Below are 22,593 nucleotides of genomic sequence, written 5' to 3'. Positions count from 1 at the left end.
TCTCATGCTAAACAAAGGCAAATGGAGACAGCGCAGCCAGTTCCTCCCTAACATTGTACATGTCTTAGACAATTTACTCTACAAAAGTCTGTTAATCATTTCTACTGTCCTGTTGGCCCGAGGGTGAATTATTGAGCACAGTTCATGCCGTATCCCCAATAGGGATGAAATTTCCTTAAACAATTTGTTAAAAGATTGAGTTTTATTATCAGATCTTAGAACCTCACATGTCCCCCAGCGAGGAAATACCTCATGTAACAAAATGTTGGCTGCTGATTTTACATCAGGTTGTGTGCAAGGACCAGTCTCAGGAATGAGCACACTACAACAATAAGGTAACAGTAATTACTGCACCTTTTAAGCATATCCACATAGTCGATGTGAGGTTCCCGGAAAGACCACGTGGAATGGGACACTGTGCCCCATTCCACAGTGTGTGGACACTGTGCTCCTGAAAGTATGCCCAGTGCTGTAAAGATTACATGTCATGTAATTTTTCACAAATATGTTGATTAATTCATGCAGGATGGGGAAAAACCACTACTCCTGAATATCATCTGCAATGTTCTGTTTTGAAAGATGCGCTGGGAAGTGCAGCTGCTCAAAAGCAACCATAAACAACTCCTGTGGCATTACTATTTTACCTGTAATGTTTTGTCTCCAGATCACATCAGTCAGTGTCTGTGAGCACCCCCTTTTAACCCAAAGCTCCTTTTATTCCTGGGGCACCTGTCCTTGTAGCACAATTATTTGCATATGTGGAACTGCAGCACATGGAATTGATAGCTCCAACTGTTGGTTTGTCATCTAAGGAAATGCAATGACATCTGGGTCCCTGTGATATGCTGATTTTTTGGCAGCCTTATCCGCTGCATCATTGCCAAGAGAAATAGGCTCTGTATTTTAGGTATGGGTGGCACATTTAACCACTGCTACAAGAGTTGAGAGGGACAGGGCATACATTAATCTTCCAATAAGGCTGCATGTTGCACAGGTGAGCCATCAGACCTCTTAAATACCCTACTTTTCTACCTGGATAACCCTGAATGTACAGTGGCTGTCACATACGTGATTCCAAATATATGGTCACTAAGCGGCCTCAGGATGCTTCTAATGCTTCAATTAATGCAATCAGTTCCGCTACCTGAGTCAAATGATGTCTTGGTAATCTTTTCTGAACTAGAACCTCATATTCCCCATCTACAAGGCGCACCAATGCTGCACATGTGTGTCTCTGGCTAAGTCTCCTGATAAATCGTTGATGACCCATCAAAGAACAGGACCTCCCCTTACTCAAGTGTGTCATCCCTTGCTCATATTAAATGATCTTCGAGACCTTCATAGATAACACAATTATTCACTTCCTTGCTTTCTTCAGCACGTATTCCAATAAACATGGCAGAGTGCACTGTGGGCATCACACAATGTGAATGGATGAACTGGACAAAATTAACTCATATTCCAGGGTGATTTTGGATCATTCAAGCATTGAAAACACTGTGTGATGTACATATAATGTCACTCAGCACACCATAGTGATTGCTGAAGATCTTCAAAGGCAAAGGCTGCAACTGCTAGTGCCTGTTCACAGGGGAATTGACCCTGCATCACCAAATATAATTTGCCACTGTAACATGCTAATGGTTTATATCCTTGGGATGTTTGCTAAGCCAGCACAGCAGACAGACATTACTCGTTCTTTGGTGTTTGAGAACAAACACAATGTGTTTGTGTAATCAGGGGTTGCCAGTACTGGTGCATTATGGCACAAGTATATGGCTTTATGGTTTTCTTGAGTTCCTGGAAACATCTTATCATTTCTCCTTTGCATATCAGTGACCCTTTCCTTCTCTGTGCTTTATTGATGCCCTGCAGTAACAGTTTTGTGTAACCAGAATGGTCCAAGATCTGTGCTCTACAATAGTTACACAAACCCAAAAACTGTTCTATTTCTTTCACCGTAGTGGGCTGTTCTGTGTTCAGTACCACAGCTGCTCTTTCCAGAGTTACCCTTTTCCCTGCTGATTATATTATTTGATCCAAATACACCACCTCTTTCTGACAATACTGCATTTTGTCTGTTTCTACTTTATATCCGTTTCTGCAAGCAGTGCCTGCAGTGTAATTGAATCAGCTGTACATAGGACTTCTCTCATGCTGCACACTAGGAGGTCATCAACATACTGAATGACAGTACTTGGTACATGGATATTGCCCAAATCCATGTGTAGTGCTCTTAAAAATCCTGGGGGACTCACAGTACCCCTGGGGAAGTATAATGTTTTGGAACCTCTGCCAGTGATAGGTAAACACAGTGGGATATTGAGAATCGGGTGCAATGGAATAGAAAATGACACATTTTTTAAATCAATGGCAGCAAAATGTGTGGCCAATAAAGAACAAAAGTCAGGCCAGTGGATGTGCAAACAAGTACACTGAAAAAGGGACAATCCCACCAGCAATGTCGGGAACGGTCCCTCAATCAACCCCTCAGATCACTGCACATGAATCAAAAATTTTTTTTAAAAATAAATGTCTTTATTTAGTTAGAAACGTTAAAATAGTTATTAAATAATTTAGAGCTCATACATGAATAAGAGTAAATATATGACATAAAACTATATAACACAAATAAAGTGCATAGTGTGAAGAAAGTGTTAGTTTCAAGGAGAGACTGCTGGAAACTCACTGCCAAATTACAAGCTGAGGGGAAGTCACAATCATCCCCGAATAGACTTAAGTCAGTGCCAGGTGATTTAACTCATTCGGGAGAAGGGAATCTCTCGAGTGGGAAAATCCTGGTCAACTGAACAAGTCTGCATGATTTAAAGATAAATTCATAAACCGATTAAATCCTTCCATGGCAAATGGCAGGAAAAAAGAAGGTTAATCCATTTCCAAATATAGCAGTTCAATAGTTTGAAAAACAAGAATTGTGGCCGCCGTTGGTATATTGCAGAGAATCGTGGCGTGGTTCAGTACAACTGGGAACTTAGCTTCAACAATGTTAATCAATGGGCATAAATTCTGTATCGTCCTCCAACTTGACCCTTTTGAATTTTTAACAGGGTATATCGCTGTGTTACATGGAGACTCTGGTGGAACTATGATGCCCTGCTGCCATAATGCAACAATTGTTTTATGTATTCCCTCATCTGCCTCTCTGGACAATGGATATTGTCATATTCTGGGTAACACTGCTATTCAGCTTCAGCTTGATGCATACTGCTATTATACTATTCAGGAGCGCAACATCATGGGGGTTGTCTTTCCATAAAGTGCTTTGGACCTCGAACATGTCCTCCGGCAGGTGTGCAGGCATTCATTTAGCAAAAAGTATAGGACAAGGGACACTTCTATTCTGGATAATTATTTTACATGGTATACAAACCTCCAGTATCATTTGGACATCATTGTCAGCATCTTCAAACAGCTGGCCATCTGCCACTCCAATCAATGGTTGACCTGGGCCAATGCACAAAACTGTATACTGCTCATCTCCCTCTTTGTTGGAGCCTTTGAGCACTATCTTGTAATCAGCCATCAACAACCCTTCCAAATCAAATGTGATAATGGTATCTGGGCATGGTCTTTGGGCACTACTTGCTGTGAGAAACCTGGAGGTGTCTCACCCACTAGTCAAAGGAGATCTGTCATCCACGTGGCCAGGAAACGGGCATTGCTTTTGGATCCAGTTCCTGGTGGGGGACCAGTGCGGGAGGATCACCTGGGTGAAGGGTCTTCGTGGAGCGGAAGTGGGAAACCGGATGTTGAGACACAGTATCCCCTTCCCTGTAACACCCTTACCCCATCCTACCAAGTAGGATACTTAGGAACTCAACTCTCTCCCTCTCCCAACATGAACATTTCCTCGCAGACAGCTCACTACAAGAGAAAACAGACTAACACCACAGCTGCAGACCTGACATGTCCCAATACAATGGTCAGGCAGGGTCAGGCAATTAATGCTACCACTAGACACACCTGACTTCCACTACATTGCCCGCCACAATAAAAAGGTGGAGCACTAAAAGCATACTCTGAGCAAGGCAAAGCACACAAGGAAGCAGCAGTTCCATGATGGCAGTTCAAAACAAGGCAAAGAGGATTACAAGGAGGGAAGTGCCCTTGAACTTTTTAATGAAAGACCGTTACTTTCATGGACCTTCGAGAATAGGAAATGCAAGACCAGGAATCAACACTGAAGAATCCTGCATTGTGTGTCAGAGGCACCCGGGGCTCTCCCTTGTCGATAGTCAAGGCGGGGAGAATTGTTTGCCGCTGTGGTACTGTCCTTGGCTCCTACAACAAAGCAGCACTAGTGAACTCATCATAGCCATTGAGTTGGGGAGGGTGATACCAGACCTCTCTGTGTTGAAGCCAAGGTTGCAAGTGGCAACATTGTATAGTGAACATTGAAGAGAACAGTGTATGAAGCCGATGTAGCAAGTGACGCAAACACAATTAAACAACAGATGAGTGATTGAACTTTGAAGCCAAGATACAATACTGTAAACAAAGTGGTCCGGCACCACATGGTTGCTCATTAGAAAGTCTCTTTTAGGTATCCAGCTGAAAGGTGGAAAATGCAGACAGTGATACAAAATTGTGAAATCGAAGTGGGCCTACAAAGGGTGAAGCAAAACCCTGTGCACATTCAAAAGTTTTCGATAGTTGTTGAAAAAATGTTTGAAGTTGGTCCAATCCGGCGCAGGGAGATCAGCTAAAAGCTTTTTGGTTAAAGCAAGTTTGTGTAAAGTTATATTGGAAATTGGAATTAGTTCGAGCCCGGCAGAGGGAGACTAATTGAACATTGTGTTACAAGGGATCTGAGTCTAACTGAGGAGGATCCGAGTTTATGAGCGCAACTAAGTGGGATCCGAGATCTGAGGCTGGCTGAGGAGTATCCGGGGAGAACCATGAGTCAACCAAGAAAGTATATCCTTTAAGAAATTGGAGGCATAAATAATTTACGAACATTATATTGAGAGGATCTGAACCCGACGGACGGCGATCCAAGGTGAATAGGGAATCGCCTACGAAATTGAGTACTGAAAAAGGAAAATAAATTATCATTTGTTTGTCACATCAGGCCGTCTGCATGAAAAGACTTTGAAAGGCAAAGAGACTTGGGCACAGGAGGCCCTGATGCTAATGACTGAACTGTTTTCTCGTGCTAGAGAAGCCAGAGACTGTGCTAAGCTCGAGTGTACTGCCTTGTCCTGGGCTGAAAATGTGGGGAAGGGAGGCCAACAGCCTGAACATCCTGACATATCATTTTGTGAACACTCTTTCTTTTTCATATCATTGTTTCCCACACTATTTGTATTTAGAGGTATGGATTGGCAATAGGTGTATTAGTATAGGCCCTTTTATTTTGTCAAGACACTACTAGGACTGCATTATTATTATTTGATGGTCATAGCTTGCTCCCATCCGTAGATTTAGGATTAGATAGGCATTTTTCAAATCCTTTTTCTAGTTCCATAAACACTGTTGAACTGTGGTCAATTATGGCTGTCTCTCTGTTGATGCAATGCCTTCATTACATGGCCTAAACAAACATTCTGACAGCACCCTCCATGTCTTATTTCTGAAACCTGGCACCCAAGTCAACAACACAGTCACTCCATACATAAATAAATCCGGGTACAACGGTATTCCACTAGTGGTGCCGTCACTACACAATTCTTGTGTTATTTCCAGGATGATACATAACACATTTCTGGTGTGGAGCAGACTACCCCTTCTTCCGAAAATGAAATTGACATGTTCAGCTTGTTTAACAGATCCCTGCATAACAAGTTCACTGGTGTTGTAGTTGAAAACAATATATAAATACATATAATTGTTTTAATGTATAAAGCACACAAGTCGGCCCTGGGGCATCATGAGGCTGTTACAGCAAGGCTTAATTAGTTACATGAATCAAGAAAATCAGTGGAACGACAGTCTGTGGTTCTTGGTTATAGTGAAACTGTAGCAGGGTAGTTGATGGCTACATTGACATTGGCATAGTTGCAGTCTCAAGGTTCCAGGGTTACAGTGAACCTGTTACAAGACAGTTGCTGGTTATATTCATGAAGAGATATTGGGCAAATATACAGTCTCGACGCTTCCATGATTACAAAGGAGCCAGAGCAAATTAAAAGGACCTTCCTAGGATGACAGTGGGTGTGGGCTTCTTGTGTTGACGTGGGCTAGTTGAAGAGCTTGGTTTTGAGTGACTTGCAGAAGGAAAGGTGAGAAGGCTCATTTGTTAGGGTCGTAGGGAGGGCATTCCAATGTTTAGGAGCTAGGAATAGGAAGCTCGAGCCTCCTGCTTTGTTTTCTTTTTGTAGGTAGGGATGTTAAGCTGATTTGAGTGATTTGAACGCTTGGGTCTGGTAGACGTGGCACAAATTTTTTTTCTGATAGGTAAGATGGGGCTGTGAGTGAGAGGCACTTGTGTGTTATGGCAAGGGTCTTGAATAGTATGCGTTTGTTGACCAGGAGCCAGTGGGCATGACGCCTTGCATGTGAGATGTGTTGCCTTTTGGGAATGCTCAGAGCTGCCCTGAGCGCATTATTTAGAATGGTTTGTAATCTGTTAAGATCTTTAACTGAGGTGCCAGCAAGTAGGACGTTGCAGTAGTTCAGTTTGGCCCCAGTAATGGCTATGGCTATGGAGAGACAGTTCTGAGAGGATAGGTAGGGTTTGACTGCATTTATCAGTTTGGCCGTGAATGCGGCCGAGGAGGCAATGGCGCTGACTTGGCGCGACATGGAGAGCGTGGAGTCAAAGTAGACTCCTAAGGTTTAAACTGATGGTGAGACAGTGATCTGGGTGTTGTCTGTCTTAAAGGTATTGTATTGTTTGTCAAGCTTATTGAGCGTTTCCTTGGGACCTTCTAAAGGTATCTTGGTTTTCTCACCATTGAGGCATAGCCCATTTGCTGCCATCCATGCTTGGATGGTGGCATAGGTTTTGCACAGTGTTTCTGAGTCTTTTACGTAAGAACCAGTGAGTGGACGAGGACTTGTGTGTCATCGGCATAGTTTGTGTAAGCTATGCCTTGGTTGTCCAACCTGTTGAAGAGTGGAAGGGTGAAAATATTATACATTGTTGGTGATGTGCAGGAGCCTTGTGGCACTCCGAACTGGGTGGTGATTGGAGCTGTGCAAGCCTGTTTGGGGAACACCTTCATTGCTCTCCCTTCAAGGAAGGGCTGAGTTCATCAGTTGTCTGCAGAGTGTTTTATGTTCGACAAGATCAAATGCTGCAGACAGGTCGAGAAGGAGGAGCAGTGCTGGCTTGCCTTCGTCCATTATTTTCCCTAGTTGTTTTTTTTCAAATCTAGTAGGGCAGATTCCATCCCGTGACCTGGGTGGAAACCTGATTGTCTCTTACCAAGTTGTTTTTTTAAATCTAGTAGGGCAGATTCCGTCCCTTGACCTGGGTGGAAACCTGATTGTCTCTTACCAAGGATACTGTTATTTTTGAGGAATTTTTGTATTTGAGTGTATGCAGCTTTGTCTAGAATTTTTAGAAGGAAAGGTACAGTGGTGATGGGTCTGTAGTTGTTAGGAGAGGCCGGGTCTAAGGTTGTTTTTTTTTTAAAATTGGGTGAACCCAGGCTTCTTTCAGACACGGTGGGACAATGCCAGAGGCGAAAGAGGCATTTATGAATGCTGTCAAAAAAGGTGCTAAGGTGTCTGTACAATCTTAGACGAGGCTGGCCGGGCATGTATCCCCTTTGCAATTGGAGGGTTTTAGGTGTTGAAGGAGTGCTAACACTTCTGTTTCTGACACATCCCTGAAGGAGAAGAGCGTCTTCTCTTTAGAGTGGGAGTTTTTTGTAGGTGAGCTGGGCAGGTCAGATTTAGGTAGGGGATTGTAGTGGGATTAATTTTGCTCTGCAGGAGGTCCATTCTGATGAGCATGGCTATTTGGATGCTCAAGCACCAATATTCGTCTTTCACAAAGTCTTTGGTGCTGGGGGCTGGGGTAGCTAGTTCCCTGAAAATGGCAAACATTTCTTTGGACTCCAATTTAGCAGTTGAAATTCTGGTGTTATAGGGTGTGGATTTCACTAGAATGATGTTTTTTTTGTATTGTGTGACGATTTTCTTGTAGGTTTCTAGAGTGGAGTTCTGGGGATCAGATTGCCACTTGGTAAATGCAGTCCTCTTGAGAGTGCATAGCTCATCAAGTTCTTTAGTGTACCAAGAGTTTGCGTGTATATTTCATTTGGCTTTCTTTTCTTTCTAGAGGGGCAATGGAGTCGACTGTTTTTTTGATTGTGAGATTATATAAATCTACCAGAACAAGGGGGTCTTTGGAGAATGGTGGCTTGAGGGCCGGGACTTCGAGAAAGGGTAGAATCTTTTCTTTTATAAGGTTGCGGGCACTTCTGGCTAATGCTGGTGCTGAGGGAATGTTAGGTTTCATGGGTTTCGTGGCATTGTGGATGGAAAAATAAGTGAGATGGTGGTCTGTCCAGGGGAATGGGGTGTTGGAGCTAATGTCAGCTACACAGTTGTGGTCTGCTATCCAATCTAGAATACGTCCTCTAGAGTGAGTGTGGTTAGTGATTCTTTGCAGGAATCCTAGGTCCAGAAGAGCTTTGGCAAGAGACTTGGGATGCATGTCTTTTGGATCATTAAGGCCAAGGTTTAAGTACCCAACATGATGGATTTAGTAGTATTTTTCAAGTTTGTGCTTAGTAGATGGATTAGGTGGAGTAGGTTTTCCTGAAAGTCAAGTAGAGGGTCTGGAGGCTGGTAGTCAATATGGATGGCAACTGTGTATAGAGGGATTTTTACAGTCAGGGTGTCTGCATTGCTCCCTAGTGGAGTGATAGTGATTCCTTCATTGTGAGTGCTACACCCCCACCCCCATTAGTAAGCAGTCTGTCTTGCCGGAATAAAGTGTAGCCTGGTGGAAAGGCTAGGGAAATAGCTGGTGGAGCTGCTTCATGCAGCCAAGATTCTGTAATGGCGAGAACGTCAAGATCGAGGTTGGTGAGTAGGTCACAGATCTCTGTAGCATGGACTGGGAGCAAACGTGCATTTAAGAGGGCACATTGGAGTGGGATGGAGGAGTGTTTGGATTTGAATTGGGTGTCCTAGGCATTAGGCTCGGTCGATCGCTGTAGGAAACGGCAGGCGCAGGGAAAGCATTATTGAGGGGGGAAGGGCATGGTGTATCCGGCTTTAGTTTTGTAGCAGCCGCGGGTGAGGTGAGAGCAAGTCTAGCAACTGGTTTCGCTGAAACGTTGGCCTGGGATAGGTTTGAAGCTGGTGGGGATTGGATAATTTGCTTGCTAAGTAATCACACCAGTGGCGTGAGGTTTCTGGCCTTGTAGATTGGAGTGGTGGCTGAAGAGAGAGGGTAGGAATGGGATACGGGGAATGTCTTCAGAGTTGGGCAGTCTAAGGGCCATGACAAAATCTGCAGGGTTGCTGGCCTTATTTGCTTTTCGCTGTGGCGTTGGGGGGCAATAATGGACGCCTTAACTTTAGGCTAAGAAATGTTTCAGTGTTACACTTCAAATACACTTTAATACACCCGGATTGGGCTGAGTTGCAGACTGAGTACTGTAAATGCAATACCTTTGCTTCAATTATACAGAGCGAACGTTGAGCTATTCCATGTTTCAGTGCAACGGGTAGGATACAAAGGCTTGATATCAATGCTTGTCAGACCAACAAAGTGAACTAGACAGAGTCACACGTCATGCTAAACAGTGTTTAAATACAACAGATTAGGCTAGAAGGCTAAGTTGCCTAGTATACTTGGAGCAAGCAAAAAGCCATGGTTCATGACATAAGGTCAACCATATTTCGCAAGCTAGGTTTAGCGGTTAACAATAGTGGTTTGGCGCTGAGGGCTGTTCATCTAAGGCTGCGGATCCAGAGGGGCACGCGCATGAGAAATCAGCTTCGGGAACCCTAAATATGAGAGTCTGGGGAGGCACTGGGCGGCAGACAGATGGTAGGGAAACAAAGACCCAGTGCGCAGAGGCGGTCGCTTTGAGGAGGGCTTGGACACAATTATGTACACAATGATGAGCCGATATGCACAAAATTATGATTAGCAACAATGAGGTGTGATGCAGTCTAGGACTCAATATCAGGGCATGCAACAGTGGTACAGGATGTGGAATAGCAGCAGTGGGCAGGGAGAAGCAAAATCATGGTACAACATGGTGTGGGCCATATGTAAGCATAATGCACACTGTACAGTAAATTAGCAGTGCACCAATAGAAGACAATGAGCAGTGGGGAATACAACGAGATACGCAGTGTACACAATGATGAGCCGATATGCTCAAAATTAAGATTAGCAATCAAGAGGCGCGCCATAGCCTAGGACTTAGTAGCAGGGCATGTAACAGTAATTCTAAATGTAGAATAGCAGTGGTAGGCAGTGAGTGGAATGGACCAGGTCCAGTATGGGGGGACAATATTACGGTGGAACATTAGGGATCTAGATTGTGATTAGCAGCTTTCGAAAATATCATGCTTCGGAATAGCATTATTAAACAGAGGTCCTGCAGCGGAATATAACTATGTTCAATCAAGGGGACATACTCCGACAAGAAGAAGGAAGAGTAGAACCCCATATTCCACACCACAGATCACCCTACAAAGAAACAAGGAATCATTTTAAAATACTGTATTTATTTAAAGAATGTTATATATTAAAATATATATTAAACCGTCTAGAGCTCATATTTGATGAACACCTGTACATAAATAGTAAAGTGCATAGTGTAAAGTGCTTATTTCAAAATTTAACTAAGACAGGAAAGAAAAAGAGAAGAGAAGAAACCATCTAATTGGTCCTGAACACTGGTCCACAAGTGCAAAATCGGATACCCCAAGCGAGTGAAGGGGATCACTCGGATGGGGAGCCTTCGGTCACCTGGACAGATTTAAATAATGAAACCAAAAATGAAACAATAAAGCAATCACATAATAATCAAAAACACGCTAAAGCTAATCACGGGATGCCCTGCATCAACTACTACAGTGTCAAGGCAATAAGTTACATACAATAAAATAGGCCTGGCACTGTTGGCAATTAGTAGTTTCAATGGAAAGAATGCATCTAACTTCAAAACAGATGATGCCCATCTTCTTCAGGGTGTAGCATTCCCGTAAACATCATGGTTCCTGATATTCAACTGTGTCTTTGTTTACACACCAAACATTAAAACTAAAAGTACAGTTTTGTATATTGAAAAAGGAAATCACACCTAGAACATGTACAATAAAGAAAGAAGAAAAAGAAAAAATAACATAAGGCAATCAGAAACAGGTTAACAACGGATGATCTGTGAGTGAAAAACAGGGAACTTCTCCCATTCTCTGAAGTTCAGATAAGTCATAAGACATAATGAGGGAGAAAAGGTGATTACCGTAATCTCAACCCTTTGGGCTGGTCCCGGGATCCTGTATATGGATCCAGGAATATGTAATTGACCCACACCAGAAGTAGATCTCAACAAATTAGATCTAAAAAGCAAGGATAAATATGTATGTTATACGGCCATGGATAAACATGGCTAACAATCTCTCCATATTGAGTGAAACGAGGGGACCCAACGGACTGCCTAGCCACCCATCCCAGTTAGGAAAAAAACATGGTAGCATAAAGACAAATGCGGACCACCATAATCCCCCCAAAAAAGGTAGAGTTTAGATAACTAAATTAAAACATGGAAAGCAACTCACCCATTGGATGGCTGCTGGCAAATCCCAATGGTTTAGAGCATTTCCATCCTGTTGATCTGCCTAGAGTGGGCAATGTTGAAATAGTTGCGCTGCCCTTAAAAGCGCTGTAAAGAGGTCAAACTTTCCCAGCGGCACTCGACCGCTGTATACCAAATGCGCCTGAATGCGCTATAAAGGCATCTGTGAAGGACAGAGGACCACGAGAATATATTAATGAAAAAAAGAGAAAAAGAAAGAAAAACAATATTGCGCTAAGGGAGCATAGCCACTTTCGTCGCCCATGTCATGCAATTTTGTGCTTTTAAAATGCCAGATTAAACGGGCTTGTACTAATACGAGAGCGTCCCAGGCATAGTGTGATGTCAGTAACAACAAAAGAATGTCTCTGGCAAAAAATGTTTCCCAACTCATTCTGAATATTATTCAGACCCACGTGCTGGCAAACCCTGTGTAGCAGCCAGAATCCCATTCAAGACAGAAGCACATAGTCAATAGTAAAAATGCCGTGTACTAGCCCAAAAGTGCTTAAAGCTTACCTTCTTCAAACGCTCCAGTGCAGCCAAGAGGAAGAAACTGGAAGTGACGGACTTGCGTCCTTCTGAAGCTCCCAAGCGTAAATACTCGCCATAAGCATGCTACGTATTGCGTCTTACATCACGCATGCAAGTCCGGAGCTAGAATGCTCACTCTGCCTCCAACAGCACATTCGTCTGGAAAAACTGCAGAAGGGAACAAAACTAAGCATTTCCATCGCGTTAACATTGTGGGGCGTCCGGCTTAAATATGCATACGGGCATCATCTTTACTGTACAGATGGTGCTAATGCAAAGAATCTATGCCGATAATTACGTTCCAGTGAGTTTGCAAGGCCTATCTGGGCATTCTGGAAAAACGTCCAACGTGCACAAAGAATTCCAGGACTAAAGAAAAGGCAAACGGAAATTCGACAATGTAACAAAAGCATAGATCTGCCTTGATGCTAAAGGACCGTAATACATATTCTCAAGGGCAGAAGCCATAAAAGAGATATATGTACAACGAACAGGCCTCAATCCAAAGAAAGAGGAAAGGGCAGAAAAGCCAAATTATGGAGCCATAAATTTGCCTTGGTGTTGACTGGCAGGTAAAAGGCAAAGCAAAACTGGCAACCCTAGCAAACTGACTCTAGGGGGGTCTAATGAACACGGATTGCCATTTCTCCTGGGCATTCAAGGCAACCATGTGGCTTTGGGTATTATAAATCCACCAGTGTTCACATGTGGCAAGTCAATTAGCCACAACATATTGATCCGGACCCCCTATACGTTCCAAAGCCCACCACCGTAAGTCATCACAGCTGTGATTAAACTATAGAAAATGAGCGACTAGAGGTGAGGAATGATTGCGAGTCCTGATCCTGGAGTTATGTTTTGTGATCCTTAATTTAATGGGTCTAGATGTCTTGCCTATATAAGTCATCTCACATGGGCACATCACAGCATATACAAGGTTCTTAGAGTTGCCTGTGGTGTGGTCCCTAAGTTTCCAGGACTTATTGTTAATGGTGACGATGTTGGTCCCAGTAGTCGACCGGCACTGGCAACTGTAGCCACATGGAAAGTGGCCAATGATCTTCTCCATCCCCCAAATTTCGGTGATGGTTTTAGGTGCCTTGTGACCTGTCTGCCTGGGATAGCCAGTTCTTTAAATTCTTTCCCTTTTTAAATGCATGCATGTGGCGCTCCAAGTCTGAGATATTCATTTGAAGTAGGTGCCAATGTTTGCTAATAACCTTCTTGATCTCCGCATGATATGTGCTATAGGCCATTGCACAAACCATGCGTGGCTTGTTCAAAATCTCATGAGTCTTTTTCGACAGTAACACCTCTCGATGTTGGTGTTGTGCCCTTTTGCAAGACTGTCACAATATGTGGTGTGGATGGCCTCTGTGAGACAATCTATCCTATATGGTGTTAGCCTGGGCCGAGAAATCTTTTCTGTCTGTGCAATTTCGCCTGGCCCTTAGAAATTTCCCATAGGGGATACCCTCCCTTAGGGATTGAGGATGAAAGCTATCGAAGTGTAAGATTGTATTATGGTCAGTAGATTTCCGGTAGAGGTCTACTGCAATGACTCCATCCTTAGCCTTTAACAAGAGGTCTAAAAAAGGAATAGACTTATTATTAACGGACATAGTAAACCGAAGATGTTCATTCAGGGAGTTAATCCATGTCAACAATTGCTCATGGTCTCCTTTGGTTTTGTCCCAAATAATGATGATATTGTCTATATATCTCTTCTAGAAAGTGATGGATTGCAAAAAACGGTTGGAGTCATTGAAGATAGAAACTTTCTCAAAAGCCCACATGAATAAGGTTGCATAATTTGGGGCAAAAGTGGCAACCACAGCAGTTCCTTTGTAGGTAAAAGTCTTCTTTGAACCTAACATAGTTCTTAGTTAAGGTGATTTCCAGCAGGTCAACTCGCTGGGAACCAACTGCGGATCGCTTCTGAGGTCCAAGAAGAATTTAATGATGGGTAGTGACTCTGACTGTGGAATGTTGGAATATAAAGATTCCATGTCTAGAGTAATGAACTAATTATTCATGGGGTCAAAGGCTAGACCTTCCAAATGCATGATCACATCAGTAGTATCAGCCAAGTAGGTTGGAGTATTAGCAGCCAAAGGTTTTAGATAATAATCAAGATATTTACCCAAGGGCTCCAGAATGGAGCTGCAGAGAGACATTATTGGTCTACCTGGGGGGTTAAGCATATTCTTATGAACTTTGGGAAGGATGTAAAATAGGGGGACCCTTGTCCCTTTAATGGTCAGGAATTGAAATTCTTTTGAGCTCAAGATCTCGACATCTCTTGCCTGTGTAACTAGGGCTAGAATCTCATTTCGTATTGCATCCGTGGGGTCCCCTCTGAGTTTGAGGTAGAAGGTGGTGTTTTCTAGCTGTCTCAACCCTCAGCATCATAATAAGTAGAATCACAAACAACCACCCCTCTGCCTTTATTGGTCTGCTTGATGATAATAGAAGTGTCTACCTTGAGATTTTGCAGTCATGCCCACTCCTTCCTAGAGAAGTTGTAACATCGGTTGTGTTTGAAATCAACCGGAGCAGCAAAAATGGAATGAAAATCGCAGAGCACAGCCCGCTCAAATGTAACGGTTTATTCTGAGACCATTTGAGAAGTCAGTGTGAATGAAGACTTCAGTTTGAACAGTGTACTGTTATTATTGTCTGGATCGCTACTGATGATTCCAAAGTAATCTCTTAACCTTATTTTATGGAAAAAGTTCGGAAGCTCCATTTTTAAATCCATTTGGCTAGGATTTTGCATGGGAATGAAAGAAAAACCTTTCCATGTTTTAATTTAGTTATCTAAAATCTACCTTTTTTGGGGGATTATGATGGTTCGCATTTGTCTGTATGCTACCATGTTTTTTTCCTAACTGGGATGGGTGGCTAGGCAGTCCATTGGGTCCCCTCGTTTCACTCAATCTGGAGAGATTTTTGGCCATGTTCATCCATGGCCGTATAACATACATATTTATCCTTGCTTTTTAGATCTAATTTATTGAGATCTACTTCTGGCATGGCCCAATTACATATTCCTGGATCCACATACAGGACCCTGGGACCAGCCCAAAGGGTTGAGATTATGGTAATCACCTTTTCTCCTTCATTATGTCTTATGACTTATCTGAACTTCAGAGAATGGGAGAAGTTCCCTGTTTTTCACTCTCAGATCATCAGTTTTGAACCTGTTTCTGATTGTCTTATGTTCTTTTTTCGTTTTCTTCTTTCTTTATTGTACCTGTTCTATGTGTGATTATTGTTTTCAATATACAAAACTGTATTGTTAGTTTTAATGTTGGATGTGTAAACAAAGACACAGATGAAATATCAGGAACCATGATGTTTACGGGAATGCTACGCCCTGAAGAAGTTGGGCATCATCTGTTTTAAAGTTAGATGCATTCTTTCCATCAAAACTACTAATTGCCAACAGTGCCAGGCCTGTTTTATTGTATGTAACTTATTGCTTTGACACTTTAGTAGTTGACGAACGGCATCCCATGGTTAGCTTTAGTGTATTCATGATTATTACGTGATTGGTTTATTGTTTCATTATTTAAATCTGTCCAGGTGACAGAAGGCTCCCCATCCGAGTGATCCCTTTCACTCGCTCAGGGTATCCGATTTGGCACTTGTGTACCAGTGTTCAGGACCATTAGATGGTTTCTTCTCTTCTCTTTTTTTTCCTTAGTTAAATTTTGAAATAAGCACTTTACACTGCGCACTTTACTATTTATGTACAGGTGTTCATCAAATATGAGCTCTAGACATTTTAATATGTATTTTAATATATACATTTTTTTGAATAAATACAATATTTTAAAATGATTCCTTGTTTCTTGTAGGGTGATCTGTGGTGTGCAATATGGGGTTCTACTCTTCCTTTTTCTTGTCGGACTAAGTCCCCTTGATTGAACATAGTTATATTCCGCTGGCACGACCTCTGTTTAATATTGTTTGTTGCTTCCCCTGTGCCAGCTAGGAAGGGGTAACCCATCCATTGTCTTGTTGATGCTTGGAAATAGCATCACCTATTAGTATCACAGATTTAGTATTGGCAGCAAGGATGAACAATACAGCAACCATCAGCGGAGAGTTGTAGGCAGTGGCACAACCGGGTTGGAACAAGTGTGAGCGGTACCTATAAATGGCTTAAGACTGTGGCAGTGGCTAGCCGGGGAGCACTTGTTAATAGAGTCACTGTGTTTGAGTGTATTGCGTGGTCTGGAGTGTGGCTGAAGGAGTTGGTGGCTGAACCAACGGCAGAGAGGCACATTGTAGAAGGTGGAAGATCAATGTACAGGAACCCAACATTTAGGGCGATGGGCAGAGTACTTGCAATATATCGATTATGCACAAACCAGGCAATGTAGTTCCTCAGCAGGATAGCCTCTTTCAGGGCAGTTGCTGCACACTCTGGGTTGGCAGTCTTTTGGTGGACGTACAGTAGATAACTGAGACGGGACTTTCGCTTGGACCTCCCGACTCCGACAGACTCAGACAGGAGTCTTAGTTGTGTGGCCTTTGTTGGGGGGATGGCTTTCGCCTGCCGGTGTACCCTTATAGGTAGATGTGCTGAGGGCCAGCCAATTAGATTCAGGTAGTTGGATTTATTGAATACTAAGTGTGAAAACGTAGGTGGCGGCCATCTTAGAAGTGTTAACCCTTGCGGTTAACTTTGGAAGTATGATGCAAAGTAATAAACTTAGCGCTCCACCTCTCAAAAGATGCAGCAGATCTAACAACGATGATTTGTGTAGAGGAGCAATGGGCTTAGAATGAAATATTTATACATTTGGAGATAACACCTGTTTATTAACTACCTTGATGGGTAAGTCTTCTGTAAATGGAACCAAATATATTGCTCCAGAGATCCCTTGCATGTCCATTAACTTTCCTGAAAAGGGGAAGCGGCTTTCCATTATACATGATTTTGTTGAACCTGTATCAACCATTAAAAAATGATTTATTACCTATCTCCACACCCACTGTGGGGTTCCTCTTCCAGATCAGCTGTGAATGATACAACTGGGCAGCTCAGAGCTCTCTGTTTGCTGTCCCAGTTTGGGTATGTGTTCAACCGTGGGAATACAAAGGGGCTACCACCCACCACACTTGCCCCTTGGTATTGTGTTAATGTGCCATGTGGTAAGGCATTTGTATTCCACACCTGTGGTGTTGGCTGTTCTGTGTGTTTCTGCGCATACACAAGTGTGCTTTTGGCTGCTGGCAGCTGCACCTGTTGTGATAAAGGCATCTGTTACTGATACTGTGGCTGTTATCCCTGCTGGGGCACCTTCATGGGCGCAGCACCATATGGGGCACATGGAGGTATTATCCCATACTGCAGTGGATATGTGAATGGGGTCACCAGTCCACTGGGATATTTATGGGGATCATACGCAGCCGCTGGCCTGCCCTACACTCTCTCATTAAATGTCCTATTCTCCCACATGACTAACACACTCCTAGTCCACCAAATCTCAGCCCATCTCTCTAAATCCTCAATTTCTCCTATTGTAATTTCCCTCTCCCTCTTTGGTAACCTCCCAGGTAACCTCCCTTATAGCCTCCCTGGTACTCTCTATTGTCTGGATAACCCTCATGACCTACTGCCCAATCCGGCATCATTCTCGTTTCCACCGGTGCCTTTTGTGGTTCTACCTGCCCTACTGGCAGGCACATAATCACTGCTCCTTTAATGCTCAACCTCCGTAATTTCTTCTGTACTAAATTTGCTACAGACTTCTAACTATTGTGCAACACTTCCTTCTCTTTCTCCTGCCTTCACCTACAACAATGTACTATAATTGCATGAAACTCTGCCCAGCCCTTCGCCTCGATCCCTACTACCTCGTCCAAGCCTTTCTGCACCCCTTTTGGAAGTCATTTCGTTAAAATATGATAGTATTTTGCTATAGTTTTGTCCCATGGTACTCCTGTCTCTGCCCTCCACATCTCCTGAATCTGGAGTATGTATTGTGTTGGGTCTTTGTCCTCTTTAATAGTAAATGCCATTATTGAGTGTATGTCTGCTGTATCAGGAAATGCTGCTCTTAGGGCAGCCAACACTTTAGCCTGACAATTGTTAAAAGGCATCCCATCATCCCATCGCCCATGTGTAACCCTGGGCAACCCGCCTTTTTCCAAATACCATCTGTTTAATCTCTTAATAGTGCAGCGAACAAACTCTTCGTGTATCCTAACACTAGTGTAATGCATGCGTTCTGTTTTTCAAGTGCATTTATCCACTTGCCTGCTCCTGCAGCAAGCAATGTCAGTGCCTTCATCAATGTATTTCTATCCATATGTGGCCAGGTCAAGTACTTTCTGTAACATTGGAAACTGTGTTCCCACCTGCTTGGCTGGTAACTTCCCCCCTCGTTTCTTCCCCTTCACCACTGCCATGCAGCCTGGTCATGCGCTCAGTCTTGGACCCCACAAACATTCTGTTCTTGGTGTCATGCTAGGCTGCATCCCATCTCCATGTTACTCTTCTGTGCCCCATTTCCCCTTCTCTGCTACTTCTGCATCAACATCAGATCTGATCGACTCATAGTCTAAAATGCCCACCCGTGGGAATCCCTCTACATACATCTCATTGTTGTGACTCACATCCTTCTTTTCAACATGTACTTTGCTAAGTGCGGTAGTATCAATTCTAAAAAATATATCACCCATTCTCCATTCATCAATGTTTATTGGTGTTCTTCAACCATCTTCCCTTTCTAGCTTTACTCACACCAGCTCTGCCTCTGTCCTTTGCAGCGCTGTTTCTAAATCTCTTCATGCCATGTTTTCTGGTTCCATATCTAATCGGTTGCCTGTGGTATCTGCTGCTGGGTACTGGGGACATTTTCATAAGCTGTGGGGGCTCTCGGCAGCGGGGCTGTATGGGGTGACTACTCAGGTTTGATATAAACATGTGGCTGCGGGGGTGGCGGGGTTGTGGGAGTTGTAGGTGTATCACAGGACTCATGAACTACACTGGATGCAGGGGGGACACATGGTGCTTGTGCTACAATTTCTCCCTTTTTAGGGTGATTAAGGACGTCTTCCAAATACTCAACCATTCCCCAATGTGCCAGAATACTCTTTCTATTCTTCAGCTTCCCCCCCTTATATTTCACAGCTAAATATTTATGGATATGGCCCAGAACCTCTTTATTATGTGTTCTTTCTTCAGGCCATGGCTTGTACATCCCTCATCTCATATCGGTGACCAACTCTTCATAATTATCTTCTGGTTCAGCGGGAGCACTGTACACATGTATTCAAAGGGGGTGAGGGAACTCATGGTTACATCTAATCCTGCACCTATAATAACCTTTGTGTCCTAAACATCAAACCAGATGAACTGACCTACCCACACCCTCCGACAACTGCCCACACTTCCCTTTAGCCCTCCCTGTTCCCTTCACCACACACACACCACACTCTAAATACACCACACCCCTCTTCACACAACTCAATCACCATCAATCCACACTATCATAACTCTAAACACACAATGCCATAAACCAATAATACCATAATTTATATAGACAATTATTTAGACCTTTCCTCTATCCCCTTGCCTCAGGAAGAGGGAATTTACCTCCTCACACTCCCTTTTGCCAAGTGGAGGGATCTCAGGTCCTCCATATATGGACCTCACCTCTTATTTTACTTTCAGCGCTGCCTTCCGTCCACAATGGAGATGATCCCCTTTCCTCTCTCTTCTCTTTTCCTCACAATATGAACCGTGATGCCACCCTTTCTCTAGGCAAAGGATATCCCTCTGGTCTCTTCTATGTATAAAAAGCACTATATATTGCCATGCAGCCTTTTACAAACTACACACTCACCCTCAAGTCACTCCACACATACACACTCCCCCTTATTTTTACAGGTGCACTTACGTCTATGCACTGTCCCGAGCGCCTCTGATACGGGGTCCAGACAATGGCCTGCCCAATCTGGGAGCAGTGCCCACTCCAAGAAGCAGGCAGGCCTTCTGGCAACACAGCGCATGCAAAGCTCTTCAGATCATGCATGGAGGACTAGTCACCGCAGATGGGTGACACACCACAGCATGCATGGCTGGGACTCCCCCAGCATCACAGAGAGTCTGGGATCATGTTGGGGTCCCCAATTTGTAAAGATGAAGGCAACCCAAAACCCGAACAGTAAAAATAATATAAAAAGTCAAATAATCACTGCACCTGTTTGCAAGGGAAAACAAGGTTTATTAAATGCAAAAAAGTCTCTGATGGTTCTGTAGAACTGAACTGATCACCACGCTCCAAGAAGTCACAGGTTATATAGTGGAAAACCACAAAATTGCCATATATATGTTCCAATTTTATCCCACCACATTGACTACCACCTATAGAACATGCTAATGTCCCACTGTAGTGCCTTAACCGATTGGCCACACCTTATCTAAACCCACTCCTCTAAATATGTGGTCAACTACATTGTCACTATTGAATCCAGGTACGTGATTGGTTGTTTGAACATATCGACACACTTGCTTACCTGCAAATTTTTCCAAATTTGTTTTTCAGATCACAATATATGCACTTCAAGTCCCAAATAAGAAGGAAATAGCCACCACAAGGAATGATCACAGAACTTTTGATTGATGACAAGCTTGCGTCTGACTCATTAAATGCCCCCTTAAAGTTGGGTTCCTGGAATACTACGGGCTTCCTGACTTGACCACTAAGTCAGATGTACATTTATCAAGTTTTGACTCACTGTGTCTTCAAGAAACGTGGCTGGTTGAAATACCTGTTTTGGATGGGTATCAATTGGCACACTCACCAGCCAATAAAGAAAACAAGGGCAGACCAAGATCAGGCCTTATTACCACCATCAGATCAGGTAGCGGCCTTAACTTCATAATAGTACTCAAAGCAACAGAATTCATCCTAGCAACAACCATCACATGGGCTGCCATCTCAAATCCTACTGGAAATAACCCACAGGCTGAGATCCTGCTGATATATATATATATTGGAAGTCTAAACGGGTGACCAACGATCATTTTATTGCCCAAATGGAGAACTTAATTGATGACTTCTTGATAACGAGCAAGTCCAGCCACCTCATCATTGTGGGAGATTTGAAAACTGACTTAACTCACGGGTTGCGCTCTCCTCATGGCAGAGCTCGCAGTGGACCAATCTAATGAAAGTGAGAGAAATACACAACCTCCAAAAGCGACTAGGGTCCACAGAGGTATATATCCCTACCTGGGAGAGAAAGAACCAATTTGCTACGATTGATTACATCCAGGTTTCACGCAGCCTACTGACTCTAAAGGAATCTTTCAAGGTGACCAGGACCAAACACAGTGATCATAACATCTTGACTTTTGCCTGGTCTTCACCTAGGGCCGTGGTTTGCTATACCACTCCTAATTTGGGACTCAATCAGAGTGGCACGAGGCTAAGATTGCCTGAAACAGCAATCATCATACTCACTCGGCTGTATGCGGAAGAAAAGATTAGGGAATCTTCCGGCGCTAAAATCTCGGTTGATTATTAAGCTGTGTTATCATTATTTAAACCCAGGAAAAGAAAGATGGGGGTGCAAACTAATATTTTTGAACATACATTTAACGAACAACTGGTATACCGAAGAAGGCGGGTCAGAAAATTGAAACGGGACGCAGCAAACTCTAACTCCATACAAAAAAAGGAAGAGGCAGTCTTGTCAGCCAGTAATTATAAATCCTGGCTGAGGTCAACTAAATTTCTGCGCCTCCAAGAAGACACAGAAACAATGCTTTGCACTATTTGTGGAAATAATGCACAAGACTTTTGGTCCCTTATAAAGGGTGACGCAAAAGTGATGAATCAAGCACTACAAAATTCCATTGGTGATAAAAGATGGGAATCCCACTTCAAATGGTGTCCCAGAGAACTCGACCGGTTAGATCTAGGGCTACCTCGTCGATCCCGACAGATTTGGATACGATCCAATGGAAAATAAAACAACTTAATGGATCCAGGGTGGCGGGCCCAGACGGCATCACAAACTTTGACCTGAAAAAAATATGGAAACTTGCTCTGCTTTCATAAAGGAGGGCTTCATGAACTGCATCCAGTCATCTGTGATCCCACTTTCCTGGAAGAAGGCGAATGCGGTGCCGAAAAGGGCTCAAAAGACAATCCTTTGCACTACCGCCCAATAGCCTTGTTGGATTCTATAGGCAAACTCTTCAGAGCATTTATTCTGGACAATCTTCAAACTTGGATATCCACCTCTGCCATGACTGACCCACTACAGGCGTGCTTTGTAAAAAATGTCGGGA

The sequence above is a fragment of the Ambystoma mexicanum genome, chromosome 8 (genome assembly GCF_040938575.1).
Source record: "Ambystoma mexicanum isolate Mex_15411 chromosome 8, UKY_AmexF1_1, whole genome shotgun sequence".
NCBI lineage: Eukaryota > Metazoa > Chordata > Amphibia > Caudata > Ambystomatidae > Ambystoma > Ambystoma mexicanum.
Note: the sequence above shows the minus strand (reverse complement) of the source record.